This window comes from Erigeron canadensis, chromosome 3, assembly GCF_010389155.1.
Source record: "Erigeron canadensis isolate Cc75 chromosome 3, C_canadensis_v1, whole genome shotgun sequence".
NCBI classification, from domain to species: domain Eukaryota; kingdom Viridiplantae; phylum Streptophyta; class Magnoliopsida; order Asterales; family Asteraceae; genus Erigeron; species Erigeron canadensis.
Window position 1 is genome coordinate 20,780,991 of NC_057763.1, and position 11,530 is coordinate 20,792,520.

The 11,530-nt window shown below is 33.6% G+C and overlaps 1 long non-coding RNA gene across 1 annotated transcript; it reads left to right on the plus strand.

The window, feature by feature from the left end:
- Nucleotides 1–5,201: 5,201 nt before the first annotated feature.
- Nucleotides 5,202–5,935, plus strand: LOC122594019. The gene is made up of 3 exons (XR_006322911.1): nucleotides 5,202–5,239; nucleotides 5,355–5,475; nucleotides 5,762–5,935. It is a non-coding gene; the product is annotated as an uncharacterized LOC122594019 (long non-coding RNA).
- The last annotated feature ends 5,595 nt before the right edge of the window (nucleotides 5,936–11,530 follow it).

An 11,530-nucleotide genomic window follows, 5' to 3' on the forward strand; every position in this document is an offset into this window, starting at 1 on the left:
ATGTAACTAACTATGATAAAATGTCTATGTTATGTAATGATTTTGTAAAATGTTTATTTTATGTAATTAACTACTAAAATTGTCCAAAAAATGTAATGGGTGACTTGCTAAAAAGGTTACATGTTACCATTTAATTTTTAGAGTTAATTGCAAATTGGTCCCTGTGATTTACACACTTTAGCAATAGAGGTTCCTTTTTAAGTATCGTTGCAATGGGAGTCCCTGTTTTGATAATGTTTTGCAAGATTGGTCCCTTTCTAACATAACCGTTAGCGAATGTCGTCAAATCGATCTTAACAGAAGGGACTATCATTGCTAGTAAAATCATAAAGGACCCCCATTACTTGAGTGGAAAAACCATAGGGACCAATCTTGCAATTAACAACTTGATATCTTTTTTTATTTAACTCAAGAGATTACAACATACAATTGTCAGTGTGTCAGATCTCTAATTAGTAAACTTATGTATACTATGAAAAATTTAATAATGGAAATATACCTTGTATAATCTTTTTTACTTTAAAAAATAATTGATATATAACTTTTATTATTATATATAGTTACGAAATTAGATGTTGTATGTTTGAAATTTGATATTACCAAAAAGTAAACATGTTCAAAAAATATAATTACCGTATATGGTTTTTTTTAGTTCCCTGTATAACGTGTTAAACATTTATGCAGTTGGTGGATTAATAAATATATAGTTTATTTTAATATAGATCATAACAAACTTTTTAACATGTTTTTTATATATCGAGTAATATCGTTTGTTATTTTAAGACGTGAATATAAATTATTATTTGGATTTGAATATCATCAAAAAAATGAAGCATTTACAAATTTTAGAATAATTTTGTAAAAATATGTTTTTAATAGTTTAATTATTAATAATCAAAAAAAAGCTAAAGTATGTTACTCCCCCCGTCCCATATTAAATGTCCAATTTGACTTGTCAAGTCTTCTGCTTGCAATTTTGACCATAAATATCTTTTTTTGTGTTATATGATAGTTGACGAAAGTTATTTCAATGAAAGTACATTGAAACCTCAATCCGTCCATATATTTTATATGTAGTGTTATATGATAATATTTTTGCGGTCAAAGTTTAAAGCAGAAGACTTGACAAGTCAAAATTTGACATTTAATATGGGACGGAAGGAGTAATATTTTTATTTAAATTAATTATTTATTACTTTTCATTCTTTTATAGAAAAGTTAAAAGTATACTTAAGGATCTGACGCACTAACAATTGTATGTTGCAATCTCTTGAATTAAATCAAAAAAGATATCAAGTTGTTAATTACAAGATTGGTCCCTATGGTTTTTCCATTTTAATAATGGGGGTTCTTCTTGAGTTTACAAGCAATGATGGTCCCTTCTGTTAAGACTTGATGACACTCACTAACAGTCTTGTTAAAAAGAGACCAATCTTGCAAAAGTCTCTCAAAATAGGGACCCGCATTGCAACGATACTTAAAAAGGGACCCCCATTGCTAAAGTGTGTAAACCACAAGGACCAATTTTGCAATTAACTCTAATTTTTATTAATTTTAAAAATCAAACATAGTTGTCACTTATTCATATAATTTTACATTGACTGTTGACTCACTTATTTGTAACGAATTATTTTCTATAATGGAATAGATACAAATATCTATGTATCATCATTTCCACCACCAGAAAACTTGTTCTCGGCGACCGACTACCAGAAGTTGAGTCATCGGAAATTGCGATGGTGGTGGCCGACGGGTTTTAGGGGGCCGACGGTGAGATGGTGCGATGTGGTTTAACTCTCCATAAAATAATAAAGGGTCGTTTTACGCTTGTTTCAACTTCCTGCGATCCTACTAACACTTCCGACCACCACATCAATTTGTATGATGAAAATGGTTTCAGATCCAAAAAATTGATAAGGTTGCCAACGTATGGAACTATTGTTTCTCGTTTGGGTAATAAAAGTGAAGAAGCTACGAACATCTCATTTTCAGTTCGATCTATTTTGTTGTTGGCTTTGTCGAAGATCCTGAAAATCTCGTCGGAACTGTGAATGCCATCAATGGAGATGAGTTAGCAGGGTCACATTAGTAATTTTTTTCAAGTTAGCAGCCATGTTTGATTAAATGGGTGAGTCAGCGGTGCCACGTAAGCATTATGACCTGTTTAGCCGGTAACTTATATTACTCAGACATATTTTGTAGGTTGATTACATTGCATAGACATTTTACGAGATTCTTACATAACATATAGATTTGGTCATAGTTAGTTGCATTTATAGGTAATAATCCCTAAAAACTTTTACAAATGTACTAGACAGACACTTGCACGATGCGACAAGTGATGGCGGTGGCGGTGTCGTGGTGGCGACTGTTGATGGCAGCATGAGGTGTAGGTTATTGATGTTAAAAAGGGATAATATAGTTATTAATCTCTATACAAAATAAAAGACAATTGTCTTTCAAAAATATTTTTAGAAAAATTGTGATGTGGCAAGTCTACCTTTTTTTTAAAAGATCTTTATTTTAGTTATGATGTCATAAATATATTACAATATTTTTAATTAAAAATAGCTCACAAAATACTTATTTAAAGTTCCTAATCTTTTATTACAAACAAAGAAATTTTTTTAATAATTATTATGTTATTCAATTCATCATCTCTATATCAATTTATAATATATTAATGACAAAAATTACATGCATATTTTATAGTTTTATAATTTTAATTAAAAACTCGGGTTGAACCCATGTAAATTCGCTAGTAGAGTTAAATAATAAATATTGTAAATTAAATCATTAAGGGTAGTTTTGATAGAACATGTATTATAGTTGTTAGAGATGTTATTAAGGGCATTTAGGAGATTTCAAAATCTGAGTTTTAAGACATACCATAAATAAATATCCAAAATGTTTTATAATAGTAAAGATAAAGATGTTTTTTTATTATTAATTGCGGTCATTATAGAATGGATATTTAGAAAATAGCAAAAATCATGTAGTTTAGTTGGAAAAACACTCCTTGTTTTTCATTTTTATTTTCCAAGAAAACATGGAAACCAGATAATGTGATCAAATCATAATTTTTCAAAAATGTTTTCCAAATAAACAAAAAACACTATTTTCCATTTTTCATTTTCTAAATTTAAAAAACCTTAAATTATATTAACACTCCCCCTACTCCCCTGTTCCTGCCCCGTAACCCCTTGGCCCTGCCACCTCCCCACCCTCGACTTCTCACTTAACCAAGTATATTAGAACATATTTTTTAATATTAACCAAGGAAACTAAATTCGCTCTTAAATTTTTAAAATAATGTAAAACCTTTTTTTCTTCTTTCAAAAGTTCATATAAAGTAGTTTTTATTTTCTTTTTTTATTACAGCAATAAATTTCAAGTATATAATGATATGAAAACTGATTGTCATGTTGACGCATTTTGAGTTTGGCATTTGTTGATGTTTTACTTGGGTAACATTTTTCATAAAATGCCAAGGCCAAATCACAATGGGAAGTGGCAAAACGCAACATATACCAAATTTGTAACAACTTAAAAGAGCTCGTTATTGGACAGATTTTGTCATTTTGGAACTCTCAAGTTATTTTTCCTTTCTAAATTTGAATATTATTCTATCTTCTTTATATACAGATTCACGTAAGTGTATGGATAAGAAACAACCGAATTAATCTAATCGATATACCTACAATCACCTTTTTTTTTTTTTTTAATTTTGTCATTTTCAAATTACTTGTTAGGGAAATAAGTAGAATGGTCACGGACAAAAAAAAAAAAAAAGAAAGCAAAACCCAAGTTACGTCGCTTAAATAATTAACCACGTGTCGATTAAGGAATACTACAATTCTGTTTTTGTTTAACAAATAAAAGAATCTAACCAAAATAGAAAAGAAAAGGGGGGGAAGGAGGGGTTCAAACCACCCACGACTTCCTATCTTAAAGGTAGTATTCATACCACTCCTCCAGGTGTAACTTTTATGTTTTTGTTTAACAAATATTGTATATCCTAAAATGGAATATAAGTCCAAAATAGCTACTTTGGAGATAAAAGTAATTATGTCTCATAACTTAACTTACGGATATATGTAACCAACTCAGGGATGATAATTGGTTTGCCTTAAGGTGGACCATGGAGAGTTTTTACGGCTCGAAGGTCTAAGGTTCGAGGATTTAAATGGGGATCTGCTCATCAAAAGGTCTCTCCAACGAATATCCGATTAAAATTACGTATGTTAGATTTTATGATATTCGCCGATAATTTACTAAAAAAAAAGAAATATATGTAAATCTTCGATGAAATAAAAAAGGTGAAGTAAATCTTTATTAAAAGCCCAACAACACTGTTTGCCATGATGACCAGCCAGTGTCGGCTTAAGCATCTTTGGGGCCTTAAGCGAGATCAATATTGAGGCCCAATTCATTGGTGTATATATATAGACTTACTCTCTCTAGATCAATAATTCATTGGTATATATATAGACTTACTCTCTCTAGATCGATAGACTCTGAAACATAATTGCATCTATTAACCATCAACTAGCTGCAAACAAATCTGTTAAGCACAACAAAAACAATTAGAGTACATAAAAAGAACACATGAGTAACCAGCAACCCAACATTGCATTAATACTATGTAATGGATTCAACTAATTTATAACGGTAAAGTCACATAATTTTGAATTACACGTACATAAACATTACACTGCATTTAGTTCATACACAACCTGTAATTTAGGATGGTACATAGAACTAGAGATGATTAGATAAAGAATCGAGAATAAAGGATGACCAACATACATTTTATAATTTCAAATGTCATAATTATGGTAGATATCGACTCTTTGATTTTCTAGAAGAATAATGGTACTTAAATTTTCAAGAAAAATATTCTTGGAGCGGATCTTTACAGAGTTAAAAAGGAGGCGGCTGTTTTTTAGGTGCTTAACTTTATTTAATACTCCCAATATTTAAATTATATTACGCTTCCATATATACCTGTTAAAATTTGGGGGCCTTAATAGTTAGAGGCCTTAAACATGTGCCTAGCCCAAAAGTACTATTGGGCCGACCACCTCCCCCTATTTATGCGCCAAACAAAATAAGAAAGACTCATAGATCAACACCATATCTTGCCAATATCTTTCTTTCAACATATTGGTGAAATGTCTACCAATGTCAAGAACACTAGTGGACCTTCTATTGTAATGGATACAACTGATGAACAATGGTAAAATTATTAACAACTCAGTCTAGCTAGTCCATAACTAGCTAGAAACTGCTTTATATTATCTTTTAAAAAACTTGTTAATTAACTCTTAATTTGCTCCTTTTCATTGTTTTAGTAATCAATCAGTACTTAAAACCAATGGGTTGCTCTCCCTGTAGCTGGGAAATATATTCCCTCAAGATTTCCCAACTGATATATTGCTGCAAGTAGGTGAATCAAGTTTCCCTCTTCACAAGGTATGATCATATGCTCATATAATGAAAGAAATATATACTGGGTATACTTTGATGCATTTTCGATCAAGCACTTTAATCCATCTCTAAAAACAAATAATCGTTTTGTTAGCAAAGAGTAATTACTTGAGAAGATTGATTCTAGAGTCAGAGGAACAGGATTTGAAAGTGATTGATCTATCAAAAATCCCTAGAGGAGCCAAGATTTTTGATAAACTAGTAAAGTTTTGTTACGGCGTAAGCTTTAAAATGACCCAAAATAACATAGCTGCTCTGCACTGTGCTGTAGAGTACCTTGAAATGACTGATGAGTATTGTGTTGCTAGCCGGACGTATGCCTTCCTCACTCACGTAGCCTTATCTAGTCTTTTAGGAGCTATAACTGTTTTGAACTCATGTGAAGATCTTCTTCCTATTGCCGACGAGCTCAATATCATGCACCAATGTGTTGAAGCTATTAGTGCTAAGGTATCATCAATATATCTACCCCATGTTTATTACAGTGACTATTTTCTTCTCTTTTTTTTTTTTTACGACAAATTTGAGCTCAATAGCATGCCCACGTACTAGGAAAACCACTGTCCATTATTGGGAGCACTTTGCTCATGCCAACATTTGAACCCAAGACTTCAAGTTCTTAAGACCGCCCAAATAGCAATCCATTTAAATGCCGTAACAAAGTTAAAACAACAGTTCAACAATTGGATGTTTGCATCAAAATATATCAACGGTTACCTGGGACTACTATATATATACTGAATTTTAGGAAGTTGATTAAATACACAAAACAGATTAATGCATACGATAGATATGAAGACATCAATTTACTTGATGTACAGATTACAAATCATTACATTGATGGTATAAGCAAATTACGTATAAGTTTGGTAAGAGAAATTGAAATGATATGATTTCCTTTGTTTGGTACAACAAAGAAATATGAGAGAAATTACAACACGTAGAATTGGATTTCTCGGGAAATTGATTTACACTATACCTGATTTCTTTACTTTTTGTGAGGAAATCATTTTCTCCTCATTTTTAGCTATAAAAGCACAACACGGAGATATCTATTTCTCTTCTTCTTTTTCCTATTTTGAACAAGGATATAAGAGACCCACATACATCTTACAGGCCCCAAAACAAAAATGGAATATACATTTCACAATAACCCCATCTGTTTTCTGGTGGTGTCGGGGATGGCGATAGCCACAGCACCGGTGGCACCAGAGGAGGTATAATCGTTGTAGTCATCGTCGATGAGGTCAACGTCACCGCTGTCATCTTCATCTTCTTCTTCTCCAGAAGGATTGATGGCGGTGATATGGTGGTGGTGGTGACGACGAAGAGCACCGGAGAATATGATCGACCGTGCATTTTGTTGATTGAAGTTATAAAGTGATGAGAATTGTAAAATTTTGAACATGGAATTTGAGATGAAATTGATGATGTATGTGAGCATCGTAAATTGTTGTTTATCAGTATCAATATGTGTATATGCTTTGGATAAAAAGGAGTGATGGATAAAGAGGGGATGGAATGGTGTTTGATAAAGTTATCGACATTTAATTTACTTTATGTTTAATTGTATATGTTCTGTTTCTTTTTTTTTCACATTTTGATTATTTTTTCAAAGTTTATGATTTATGTCTAATGTTTATATTGATTTTCCTGATTTACTTACGAAACATAAAAATTTATTTTCAATTTTCAGATCAATTTCTTTGTCATTACCAAACAAAGGAATTCATTGAATTTTTCAGTCAATTTCATTTCTCTGAATTTTTCTATACCAAACGTGCCCCGAAAGAATTGGTTGAATGATGAAATTTCATTAACCTTGAAAGTGAGCCATTAAGTGGCTTAAATACAAAATATAATTAACTAACTACATTATTATCTTCTAACTATCAACTAAGTACAAAATAAACCTTTAACAAATAATAACAAACACATGCATATCTCTACACACCCCCCCCCCCTCAAGATGGAGGATGGGATTTTGACATCCCCAGCTTAGATAACAACTGTTGAAACTGATTTGAAGGCAAAATCTTAATAAGAACATCAGCCAGTTGATTTTGTGTTGGTAAGTAGCTGAGCTCGATTAATCCTTCCATGACTTTTTCTCTTATAAAGTGACAATCAAGCTCAATGTGTTTCGTACGCTCATGAAAAACAGGATTTTTTGCAATATGAAGAGCGAACACAATGAAGAGTGACTGGTTTTAAATTGTTGATGCCCAACTCTTCCAATAAACGAACCAACCATGTAAGTTCAGCAGCAGCATTGGCCATGGCACGATATTCAGCCTCTGAAGAAGAACGAGAAATGGTAGTCTGTTTCTTGGACTTCCAACTAATTGGAGAACCTCCGAATAAAATAACATAGCCTGTGACGGAACGACGAGAGATGGGACATGCTGCCCAATTAGAATCCGAGTAAGCATGAAGACTCAAGTTTGTTGAACCGTTGAGTAAAATACCTTGACCGCTGGTGCCTTTTAAGTATCTTAACACATGATGAACACTGTCCAGGTGAATCTGTTGTAGATTTTGCATGAATTGACTTAAAGTCTGAACCGCAAAAGTTAGACGTGTGTGAGTCAAAAAATTAAGCTTACCTATCAATGATCGATAAGTAGACTGATCTTTTAGATACGGGCTACAAGGGTTAGAAAACTTCATATTTTGAGGGAATGGAGTAACAACAGGTTTAGCATCCAAGAAACCTGTTTCAGCGAGCAATTCTTGAGTAAACTTCCTTTGAGTCAGAATGATCCCATCGTTAGGATAATGAACCTCCAACCCCAAAAAATAATTAAGAAAACCCAAGTCTTTAATAGTGAACGATTGATGTAAAAAAGTCTTGAGTTGAGAAACAAAATTAGGATCTGAACCAGTAACCAAGATGTCATCTACATAAACTGCGACAATAGTCATTTGACCATCAACGGTCTTGAGAAAAAGACTATAATCATTTTTTGACTGTGTGAAACCTTGATCTTGAAGTGCAGCGGAAAGTTTCTGAAACCATTGTCGACTCGCTTGTTTGAGACCATAAAGAGACTTTCGAAGTCGACAAACCTTGTTTTCAGGATTAGGAATACCAAGAGGCATCTTCATAGAAATCTCTTCAGAAAGATCATCATGGAGAAAAGCATTATTGACATCCATTTGATGTATTTTCCAATGCTTAGAAGCAGCAATAGCAAGAACACTACGAACAGTTGCCATTTTGACAACAAGAGAAAAAGTATCAAAATAATCAACGCCCTCGCGTTGATGATTACCCTGAACAACTAATCTGCCTTTGAAACGTTTCAATGAACCATCATATTTAAGCTTAACCTTGTAAACCCAACGATTACCCAAAGCTTTCTTGCCAGGAGGAAGATCATACACTTCCCAAGTGACATTAGCTTGAAGAGCATCAATTTCTTTATTCATTGCTTGTACCCAATCAGGGTTTCTGGAAGCCTCATTATAAGATCTAGGTTCAGTAAAAGAGCTAGCATGAACAGAAAAGGCTTGATGTGAAACTGGCAAACTGGAGAAAGAAACCAGATTACACCAGTGTTTGGGAGTTGTAGATTTAGGACAGACAAAATCTTTCAGATGAGCAGGCTGCTTGGGAATTCGCTCAGAGTGACGAACGGGATTTGGCTCAGCATTAGTTTGGTTGATTGGTGTTGAAGTAACAGGTGCAGAAGCATTTGTGGAATCTGAAGTATTTGGAGCCAGAACATTTGGAAGCACAGGTGGAGAAGGTTCATTGTGTAAAGGGGTATCATTGGGACTTTGTGAAACTGATTCAAAGGGTGAAGTAGTGGTAGTACCTTTAGGGATAAAATTGTGAGAAGGGTCCTCAAGTGGTAAGGGAAATACGATTGTATCGGGATACTTTGGCAAATAGTGAAAAGGAAAATGTTGTTCATGAAAAACAACATCACAGCTATAAATGATTTGACGGGTCTGAAGGTTAAGACATTTATAGGCTTTCTTATCAAAAGGATATCCCAAGAATACACATGGTACAAAACGAGGCTCAAATTTTAGCCTGCCATGTTGAAGGGTGGAAACATAACATAGACAACCAAACGAACGAATATGATCATATGAAGGAGCTTCATTGGTCAACATTTCATAAGGTATCTTATTTTGCAGTATTGACAATGGAAATCTGTTTATCAAATATGAAATGGGAAGATTAGCTTGAAAGAAAAGAGCCCGGGCAGTTTCGAGAAGGTGTTTATGCTTGCGTTCAACAACACCATTCTGTTAGGGTGTAGCATTGCAAGAAGTCTAATGGATGATGCCCTTCTGCGAATAGAATTCATTTGCTTTCGTATCTTTGAATTCAATTCCATTATCTGTGCGAATTATTTTAACAGTGACCTTAAACTTGTTCTCAATATAAGCAATGAAACCAATAAGAGTTTGAAAAGCAACACTCTTAGTTGCAAGCATATGAGTCCAAGTGGACCGAGAAAAATCATCAACGATGGTTAGGAAATACCTAAATCCATTATGAGTAGGTCTAGAGTAAGGTCCCCATATATCAACATGAATTAATTAAAATATTGCAGAGGTCTTAATAGAACTTGAAGGGAATGAAAGCCTATCCATTCGTGCTTTGGGGCAAGTGGTAAAAACATCTGAAGGCACAAAAGAACACCGAAATGAATCAATACACTTGATTCGATCGAAAGGCAAATGCCCAAGACGACAATGCCAAAGTTGTGTTGAATACTTGGTGTTGGAAGCAGTAAGAGAAAGCACTGAACTGGAAGTGACATTTTCAGATGGTGCAACAAAGTATAACCCATTCTGAACATTCCCAAGAATAAGAGGTTGTTGCATTGTGGGAATATTAAGAACACAACAAGCAGTAGTAAAAGTAATGGAAGCATTATACTGATGCAACACTTTGTACACAGATAAAAGATTAAATTGAAAGTCCGGAACATGAAACACGTTTTTGAGAATGACATGTTCAGTTAGACGAATAGTACCAATGTGATGAACTCTTGCCTTTTGACCATTAGGCATTTCAATATAGCATGGTTTAGCAACAACAGTGTATTCAAGAAACATGTGAAGATCCGGTGTCATGTGATCAGTAGCACCACTATCAACAACCCAACTATTTTCCGAACAAGATGAAATAAAACAGAATCGCTTACCGGCTAGATAAGCAGCAGACAAATCTATTCCCGTGCCAGCCTAAGGTGTTAAATTATGTTGTGACAACAGTGCAGCTAATTGACGCATCTTTTCTTGAGTGAAAACTATAGCATTTGAAGGAATTACATTAGGTGGCACTATAGCCTCAGAACAGGGTGTAAATTTCTCTTCATGATTGTTGGTACAAACTTTGAAACATCTATCAATGTTGTGTCCCCATATACGACATTTTTTACTGAAAAATTTGGATCTTCTATCATTGGGAGCAATGTCAAAAATAAACCCTTCATTATTAATAAGAACTTTGTACCAATTTTGAAGCCACTCGAAATTATCCGACATGATGAGTAATTTACCAACTTGATCAAAACTAGAATCTGACTATATAGTGTCACACAAGGCAAGTGTCGTGCAAATCAAAAAAAAAATAAAATTGACCGAGCTATAGAAGATCAAGACAGGTGATCAATCAATAAACCATATGGTACTCCGTAGTGAAGAAACAATGCACCCACTCAATTTGTAACGACCAAATTAAACTTCGTACAGAAACAAGACCAATGTCGTATAGAAATGGTCTTATACAAAAGCCACGCATAGGAACAATCACTTAGGTTAACTTCGTTCAATCTTGAAACCCATGTGTGAATGTAGAATATGATAAGGTAGTATAGGAAAAAGGTTGTATATGATCAAGTACGTATATGATAATGTCCTATGGGAGGGTTTAAAGGTAAGGGTTTAGTGCGACAGAATGCAACTAACTATGCCCAAAAAGTTATAGTGTGCACCACCTAACGTTTTTGTTTATTGTATGCATAAACTTAGTAAAAATGTTTATATCATGTAACTTTTTGTGACCAACCAATCA